We start from the raw sequence: 9919 nt of genomic DNA, 5'->3' as shown, positions 1-9919 counted from the left end.
CAAAACATGCAGCCGTTGCGCTTTGGTCAGAAGCCCAACTCGATCAAGGTTAGTCGTCAAAGTACTACAAAAAGGCTTTTGGAGCAGCATTTACTTCTGTTGCTATGACTTCTAACGTGGTGTCCTTCGGTGTTATAATTTGTGCCTCTGATGACATAATGCAACACATTTTTGACTTTCCTGCATTTCATTATAGAGCAGAAATTTGTATTTCTGTTATTATTTTGCTCCACAAGAAAGAAAACATAACATAACATAACAATTTTTCCTAAATCCAATTAATCTGTTTCAGGAGTGCATAAATATGACCCAAAAAATACATTTCATAATAAATAATTACAGTTTTAAATACAGAAAACAATGCAAAATCATTGCCGATGACGCCCTCCTACACTCACAACTTTCTTTGGTCTAACGGCAGGTTATTCAGCAGTTGTATTAAATTTAAAAAAACGCACAGTTTGTTTATTTATTGTTTATTTCAGATCCCCATTAGTCCTCACTGCAGTGAAGACTATTATTCCTGGGGTCCAAAAATGTACATTTCAAACTTCAAACATAATACAATAAAAAATAAATCATTACAATTAAATATAACTAAATCTAAACAAAAATGATCTCAGATGTAATGGAATTCAACCCTTAAATTATTGAAACCAAGCAGAACCAGAACAAAAATTATTCCAATTTACATAATTTCAGAATAAATCAACCAACAAGTGTAAGCTTATTCCAATATGTTACTGCTCTGTACATTTTAGTCCTCTTTAATGCATTAGTTCTTGACAAAGGCAGAGTAAAGTGACCACCTGAAGCATACCTGGTTTCATAGTTGTGTCGAGTATTGATGGGTTTTAGATGTAATACATTGTTAACTTTCCCAATATGCCAGATGTTAAACAAAAATGTCAGCAGGCTACATGCCAGCCTTTGGTCAACTTTTACCAGGACAATGCGATATGCATCCACTCCACACTAGTCTTCCCAGAGCAGCGGAGAGCGAGGCGTGCCACCCCGTTCTGTGTGAGCTGGAGTTGATCTAAATCTTTCTTTGTAGCACTGGACCATATTGTTGGGCAGTAATCGCGACTGGATAGGACTAAAGATTGCAGTGCCAATTTTACTGTTGAGGGAGCCAACAGGTGAGCTCCTCTTTTAATCATTGAAATGTTACTACTCATTTTAGATACAATTTTATTGATATGTGAAGACCAGAGAATGAAATGAGAAATTTGAGGCCTTAGGTCTTGGCACTTGTCATTAAGGGGTGATGATGGCTCCTTACATATTGCTCGCATAAAGTGGATAAAACCAAACAGAACTCGAAGGGTATCTTAAATAATAAAAACGAGTGAATCATGAGTCATTAGGTGGCAGTTTCATCTCATACTTATATCATTGATTGCTGTTATTTAACTTCTCCTTTCTCTTCCTTGCTTGTTTAATTGCCAATTTAAGTGTTTTAAATTTGTAAAACAATTTTACTGTTGATGGAGCCAACAGGTGAGCTCCTCTTCTAATCATTGAAATGTTACTACTCATTTTGGATACAATTTTATTGATATGTGAAGACCAAGAAAGTGTTTCATCAATGATCACACCCAAAAACTTGGCTTTTCTGACCCGCTCAATAGCGGCATCCTGCAAAACAAGACTTATTTCAGGATTAGATCTTAGCATATATCTTGAACCCATGATGATACTCTTTGTTTGAACAACATTCAACTTGAACCTGTTTTCAGTAACCCAGTTAGAGACCAACAACAACTCATCTTGCAACAACTTATTAATACAACCTACATTTTCTGTGGAGACATACACAGTAGTGTAGTAGTCTATACGTGCACTTTTAAGTCCATGCGGTAAATAATTTACAAATATAGAATAGAGCAAGGGACCTAGGCAACTCCCTTGTGGAACACCACATCTGAAAGGCTACCATTAAACATTACACATTGCTGTCTAACTATTTATAAGTTTAATAGTAGTAATTCATGATCAATAATATCAAAAGCAGCGTTAAAGTCCAAAAGTTAGTCACAATGCTTGGGGTGCTGTGTTGTTTTTGGATGATGTTTTTAATGTGCTTTTGAAAGGACAGAGTAGAATCGAGAGTCACTTTGAGTAATGACGCTTTTATTAAAACTCAGGATGGTGTCCCTAAACAGGCAGCTCTGTTTAGCTGGGCCCATAATCAACCTCTCAGTTTTAAGAGTAAAAAGTTACAGTACAGCCATTGTTTGATATCAATGAGACTCAGTGTCGTTGGCATAACAGTGAAAGCTAATGTTAGGTTTGCAAATGATGTCGCCAGGTGGCAGCATTTACATTTTGAACAGAAGAGGGCCAAGCACTGATCCTTGTGGGACTCCACAGTACTCAGAGGTCATATTGAGCTACAGAATGTGTCCGATCCACAAGATAAAATCTAAGCCAATAAAGCACTCACATGTTTTAAGGTGTTTCAGTAAGATAGTGTGATGGACGGGATAGAAGACAACACTGAGATCTAGTAATAATAATATTGAGGAGGTGTCACGATCCGAAGATAAAAGAAGACCGTTTGTCACTTTTGCAAGGGCTGATTCAGTAGAGTGGTTCACCCTAAAACCAGATTGAAGAGGTTCAAATAAATTGCTGCAGGCTGTAGACACTAGCCTATAATTACTCTCAAGGTTGAGGTTTGTGTTTTTGAGTAGAGGTCGTATCACTGCAGTTTTGAAAGCGGCAGGCACAGTACCGGAGGAAAGCGACGAATTTATCATATTTAAGATTGAAGGACCTCAAATTGGGAACAGCTCTTTAACGTGTTTTCTAGGAAGCAGGTCAAGAAGGCATGCACTAACAGGTTTTGTCGTTAAGGGATGCAGTACGTCCTAAAAATAGGGCAAGCTAGTAGGACGAAGAATAGAAGTAATGCCAACAGTAGTCCTGGAGGCCAACAAGTTTAACCGACCTGGAGGCAGGTGACTGAGATAACCGAGATAATCACATATCATACCAAACTCGAGGCGTTCAAAAACTGACCTATGACTGGATTCTAAATAAGCATCAGCAAAAAAACAACAACATTGAATTAATGACTATTCTTTTCTCTCCATAGGTTTGACATAAAGCAAGCCTTTTTTCATACATCCTGCAGGAAAAAATATCATTTTGATGTGATTGCAGCTGATGATTATGAATGACCTTTCCAAATCTTACTCGGAAAAAATGTAAAACAGGCTATTTGCAATGATGGATAGAATTCATTTACACAGCGGTATGATTGCAAAGCTGCATTTAATGATGTTGGTATATGACCTCCTTAGTGAGTCGTCTGCACTAATGTGTTATATAACACTTTTCTAAACATCCCAGCCACATCAGTCACATGACTTTGCTGGTCAACATCTGATTTAAAGACTCTCAACCAATGTGAGAGGTGAAGGGATTTTGACATTAAGGAAGTGCTTACTTAAAAGTGAAAAGGAAGCGAATTTCCTGGGTGGGAGTGCCCTCCTCTGAGTGCTCTCAGCTGTAATGGATAACACTTCCAAGCCTGCAATTACTCACTGTCTATCCGCAGCTACATTTTCATCACGCCCCCTGGGAAAAAAATGGGGAGAGAATTGAAATGTGTGGTATTTGTGTTGATGATATGATGACCCACTTGAAGAGCCAACCTGTTTAGCGATATTTGTCTTGACTACTGTATTATTGCTGCTATGTTGGGGAGATGAGCACATTATGATTGATGGGCTTTGGGTGTGATGGATAACATTTTTGTGTGCAAAAACAAGGGAAAATGATGTGAAGCAATCTACTATAATATGAGACAGCACTTGATGTGATTGGCATATTCATGCCTCTGGTTAATGCGTACATTTTAACACAAACTTGACAATTTCTTTACATAACCATACGAGCGGTGCTGTTATTATACTTTTTCCACTTTTCTGACCTATATTTAGTTAGAATGCTTTATTCTGGTGTTTCAGATAATGAGGTTTGCGCATTTGAAAGTGAGCCCTGAAAGAAGTTTGGGATGGCTCTGAACGCTGGGTTTCAGAGGGCGTTGCAAAACTGTAAACGGGCGGGGTTCCTTATGGGCATGGCTGTAGGTGCCCTCCCCCAAGCTGTGCTCCTATGTTTATGAGGCAAGCTTATTGGGGCAAGAGAAAAATATTTTAATCGGCCACTGGCATTTCACACGGGACTGTTTTTGTGACCATGAATGTGAAGTACCCGCCAAACTGTTCCTGAAGCCAGACACAGCTCGCTTCAAGGTGGATTAATGTCGCTGTGCGTCCACGCAGGTGGAGAGAATCACAGGGCTCACTGTCTGGAACACGGTAGTCCCACAAAAAAGTAAAATGACCACATTTCCGCTACCGGTGTTGTGTAAAGATTTTCTGCAGTTAGTAACCGCGACGCCCTCAACTCGTCTTCTGAGCTCCACGACACCAGCGGTGCCTCTGACAAAGTGTGTCCGACAATGACTGCTCCTCCTTGGGCAGGCGAGGTTAGAGAAGCACCACAGTAAGTCAAGGGTCTCCAGCGCCCAGTAGCTCCTAAACACTTTTAGCTCTCCAAGTGTTGTTCACAGTAATCAGGAAGTAGTTTGGGAGTCTGACAAATCACAGTGGAGTGGGCGTGCCGTGGGTGGAATAAATTAAAGTTTTGGCGGGAAGCACGAATCCAAGGATATACAGTTATATTTCCTTGGATTTATACAGATTCTGGAAGATCTAGAAAGTTTTCTGCGTTGGTTATTCTGTGTAGCTGCTCTGTAGGAGTCCACAACGCAATATAAAAGGGTTGAAAAATTTGCATGATCAGTCCCCTTTAAGATTTTACTTGGCCCACTTCTGAAGGCATGTAATGTACGATGTATTATTAACAGAAAATATAAACGCAACATGCACCACTGCATTTTTATTTATTTTTTAATGTAAACATGTCCGTCTCAAAATATTGTTCACAAATTTGTCTGTTTTACTCAGCCAAGATAATCCACTCCGAAATATGCACTTTAACTGTACAGTCATCCCTTGCCAGTTGGTAAAATATGAGTATAAGGCATTCAGAAGATGCATTCAAAATATAATACATAATATTCTACACTGGTCACTAGATGTCACAATGGTACAATGATCGCACAATAGTCAATGCAGGAAGTATGCTGTTTCCCAATGCTAATGTGCGAGTTTATGTTATGACTCATTTATGTTTTACTTGCTGTTTCTATGTCAACTATATTGGGTAATACGAGTGGTCTGCTTCTTGCAGCACAACGCACTGCTTCTCAACTAGCACGTTGCTCAGATGGCAGCACAATCTTGTGGATATGAAATTCTCACCCCCCTTAATCGCGCCTCTCAGACTTCAAACTCTTATTGCTGAGGTCAAGTCATGGCTGGCGATACAACGGGCAGATTTCTGCAGCTGCAAAAAGCAAAGTTCAAGGTTTTTCATCATTGGTGGTATCTGCAGTATGTATAGTGGCGAGACTAATCACTGTACAGAGTATCAGTCCATAGAAAATCTTTAATGAGCGCCCTGTGTAGGCTTGATACATTATGAAAGATGCTTTGCTGTGCTTATAGCTAAGGTCACACAATTTAACAAGCACAGATGCACTGAACAATTTGCTTGTCTTTTTAATAATGTTGTTATACTGAAGCAAACCAATAATAAATGAAATAGTTCTTACCATTAATGCGATTTCTGGTACTATGTACTGTACTCCACATTCTACATGATCTTTTTTTCATTTTGGCATGTTCTTCATCAAAAGGGTTTTCTCTGCAGAATTAGTTAGACTATTTGATTAAAAGGAGAAAAGACCCCAGTAGACCACATTATTGCACTGTGTTAGCAAATGGATGGAGAAAAATGTCATAGTTTGAGTGCTATTTTTAAGACTGTGATTTCTAGAATGATTTCCGCTGTCAAAATTTCAAAAAAGTCACAATTAATGGTGTTAAAAAATGTCTCAGCACCAGATGTGTGGCTCTTTCTTCATAGAAAGAGCCACACATGGCACTCATGCCATAGGTTCCCTGCCCCTGCTCAACATGATTCTATCAATTTCAAATTTTTAAAATAAAAAAAATCACTGAATATGCACCTTTCCTGATCAAATCCAGGGCAGAAATGTGACATGAGGCTTCCATGAGCGTCTCTTCTTGGCTTTGCGTGCGTTTCAAGGCTACCGTCTGAGTGCACTACACCAAGTTTGTTTGTAATGTAAGTAACAGTAATGCAAGTGTGGCACCAATAGTCTTGATATTTGGACAAAAGAAAGACAGAGAAATGTCATATGCTGAGACACTGCAAGTACTCCACTTCACCATCAAGGGGCGGGTGTGTATTTGAGCTCAAAGGTGCTTATCACTGCTGTCTTTCCATAGAGAGGCAAAGCCAAAAAGTAGCAGAACCTTTCCTGGGGAATGGGGGCACATATACTTTATATACAAATAAAAAGTAAACCAATGTTTTTGAGTTTCTAAAATAAGAATTAGAAAATGTAATTATTTTACAAAAAGTGAGTTATCCTGTATGTATTAACATAACGCTTGCCATATATGATAACAACAATGGCAAACCAAAGAGAAAAAGGACTACCTTAGAGGTGTTTTGTTATTTCTTATAGGGAAAATTACTTCAAAAACCTTACAAAGTTTTAACCGGCCACCAACATTGCCACTGTGTTTAATTATTCCAATAGAGCCTATAAATAAATGTACAAATGGCAATGTGATAAGAAAAATAATTGCATTTCATAGTGTGAAAATCATAATTACATGTAAATGTTCATTTAGTTTGAGTCCACACACAGTTCAATGAACTCAGGGAGATGACAATTTCATGGGTGCCCAGTTTGATGGCTGATGTCAATGTCAGACGGTAGCAAATATATTTTATAAGATGCTGAATTATGATTTACAAAACATTCATTCTTTTTAGAAAATAATGGCTTTCCGTGGTAGGTTAATATGAGAATTTGACTGCAACCATTTAAAGCCATCCCACTGAGGGCTTGTGCCTGGCTGACACTGATGGACGAGGTTAATTGCTTCAAAAGCAAATAAAAAGGCAAACCGATGAAAAGCTTTGATTAGGGCTCGGGAAGGACAGTTTCAAATAAAACGCATAATCAGATAGCAAACAGCCGGGAAGCAGCAGTGATGGCTTGAATGATGAATGTTAAAGAGCATCCACCGGTGGAGCTGTTCTGATGAACTATTAACCGCCTCATTATCAGGTGAATTTGTTAGATTGTTGCCATCTCATCTACTTTTTGATTTGGGCAATGCTGTTTTAGTTTGTGACTCCTCTTTGTCAGTGTTATATTATTACTAGAATATACAGTAATACAGTATAGTGAATATTTCTTACTATTATGCCTATTTAGTCTAATACATTCTCACAGAAAGGCCTTGACACACTCGCATAGCACAATCAGAGTTGAGCAACACGTACATTAGGGATGCACAATATATATTTTTCAAGCCGATACCAATAACCTTATACTTCCCAGGTCTGATATTGATTTTGATAGTATATCTTATTTTTATATTTTAGATGTAACTGTAGTTTGTCAACCAGTCCAGGGTGTGCCCCGCCTCTCACCCAAAGACAGCTGGGATAGGCTCCAGCATGCCCGTGACCCTCGTGAGTATAAGCGGTACAGAAAATGGATGGATGGACTGTAGTTTGTCCACACTTGGATGTGAGAAGGACTCGCATAAAGTTATATTTGAGAAATTGTACCTGTAGCTTTATCCTTTATCCTAAAAATATCATGACATCACTACAATAAGCAAAACATGCAAACAAATAGTACAAACCATGTTTCCAAGGGGCTTGCTAGCTGACAAAAGATGGACTTTCTTTATTGTCATTGAACAATATCACAGCAGTGAAATTGCCAACAAAATGTCGTTGCATGGCTCCCGTATAATAATGAATAATAATAATAACAATGTGGAGAATAGATGACAACAAATATGAACAACAATGTACAGCGTAAACAGTAATTTGTACAAATAATTTAAATAATTTAGAATAAATAATAATAATTTAACGTTTTATGCATGCGTGTGGGCAGGTACAGGGGCTTATTTGGCATTGAGCAGTCTGATGGCCAAGGGGGAAGTAGCTGTCTCTAAACCTGGTTGTTCTACAGCGGATACTGCAGAGCCTTCTTCCGACGCCAGTCGAGAAAACAGTCCATGCTGGGGGTGTGTGGGGTCAGAGTAGATCCGGTAGGCTCTTGATACGCAGCGGCTGTTTGCTATGGTATTTGCTATGGTAAGCTGGTATTTTCAGCAATAAAGTGCTGGTCATCCATCGCTATGATGGATCGCCATCCATCCATGATCTTCCACCCACGGGTCATCTCCAGTAAACCTTACTGCAGTACTGTATTTAAACGCCGCGGCGATAGGAACAAGCGCCTGGGCCCTGGGAGTCAAAGCGATGCTGCTTCTTCCTCTGAAACAGTGAGGAAGTCCCACTCGATTGATGCCATGTTTGTTTACAAATGGACTCAGGGCAAGTTAGGAGCTTGATTTGCACATGCTAACACACCTACAGCGCAGCACGGATAAGCTCGAATGATTTGAGTTTATTAAAAATCAGTTATCAAAGCTATTTTTGATGTTATCTGATCTATCGGTATGGCGTCATAATAGGAACATGCAAAATAGACTCTGCATACTTTCATTCTGGGCTCTTTCTTGACGGTCCTAATTGATGAAAGAGTCCACATGTACCTAAATATATTGCTGTTATGAAAATTGAGTGAAATGTACTATTTCTCCGATAGGAACATGATCCAAAGAACCGGCATGAAAATCTTAACAAAGAAATAGCACTAGAAGAAAAGCAAGAAATGACACTTTGATTTGACTTTCAAAGTCAGGAGGCAGTGTTTGCAGTAACTGGGCATATGGACCAAAGCAAGTAGTGCTTAGTTATATTTCTTTTAAAAATAAAAGATCACAGTGTGGCTTGGCAGAGGGATGTCAACAGAGGGAGACGAAAAGATATCAGTCCAGCCAATTAGACTACAATAGGAAAGGAAAAAAATGGATCAAACAAAAGGAGTCAATCAAAAATGCAATTATAGAGCACAGCTTCTTCCATGGAAGCTATTTAAGCATGAGCATTTTAACATGGTTGTGACTATCCTGACATGAATTCTTTAAAAGCGGTTCAACTATTAATATATGAGATTTACTTCAGTTTCAATTTTTCCAATGCATTCTGTTAAATGTCTATATTGAATGAAAGATTCTTAAGGATTGAACTGGATTTTTAACCAATCTGCATAAATGAACTGCAGAGACAGCAAGCTTCACATCGCATGAAGTGAAGCTGCAAGAGAGGACGTTTCAAAGAGGTACGATGCAAAATGTAAACACAAGAAAATGATCTGTGACAGGGGCCTGTCATATTTTCTCGTCCTGAATTTGGATAACGCAAGTGAAAAACTTCTTGATGTTGCTTGTCTTGATTTACACTGCAGGTCAGAGGTGACCAATTCTGATAGTTAACCCTTGTATTATGTTACGGGTCAATTTGACCCATTTCAGTTTTTGTGTTGACCAAAGTACTGGTTATCATTTCTTTTCCTTCGTGAAATTTTGTGACTTTTCCTCAGCTAGGGTCATGAACTGGTGTGTAAAATTTGGACACTTTGATGGGTCGTGGTAGTGCCTGTGTGTCTGTCTGTGTCTGTGCTGAGTTTGTATACAAAGATGATTTTGCGGGTCATTTTGACCCGGACACTTTAATGTGGGTATACAGCTGTTCAGATCCAGAATAAACATGTCTCTTTGATTGACTGCCCAATTATTTTTATTTTGATTGCCTTTGAAGAGCCATTCAGACCCAGGTGTGTGTAGAGGAGGAACTTTCTCTCCCTTGT

Source organism: Doryrhamphus excisus, chromosome 9 (genome assembly GCF_030265055.1).
Source record: "Doryrhamphus excisus isolate RoL2022-K1 chromosome 9, RoL_Dexc_1.0, whole genome shotgun sequence".
In the NCBI taxonomy this organism is placed as follows: Eukaryota; Metazoa; Chordata; class Actinopteri; order Syngnathiformes; family Syngnathidae; genus Doryrhamphus; species Doryrhamphus excisus.
The sequence above is the reverse complement of the archived record's forward strand: the minus strand, read 5'-3'. Positions refer to the sequence as shown.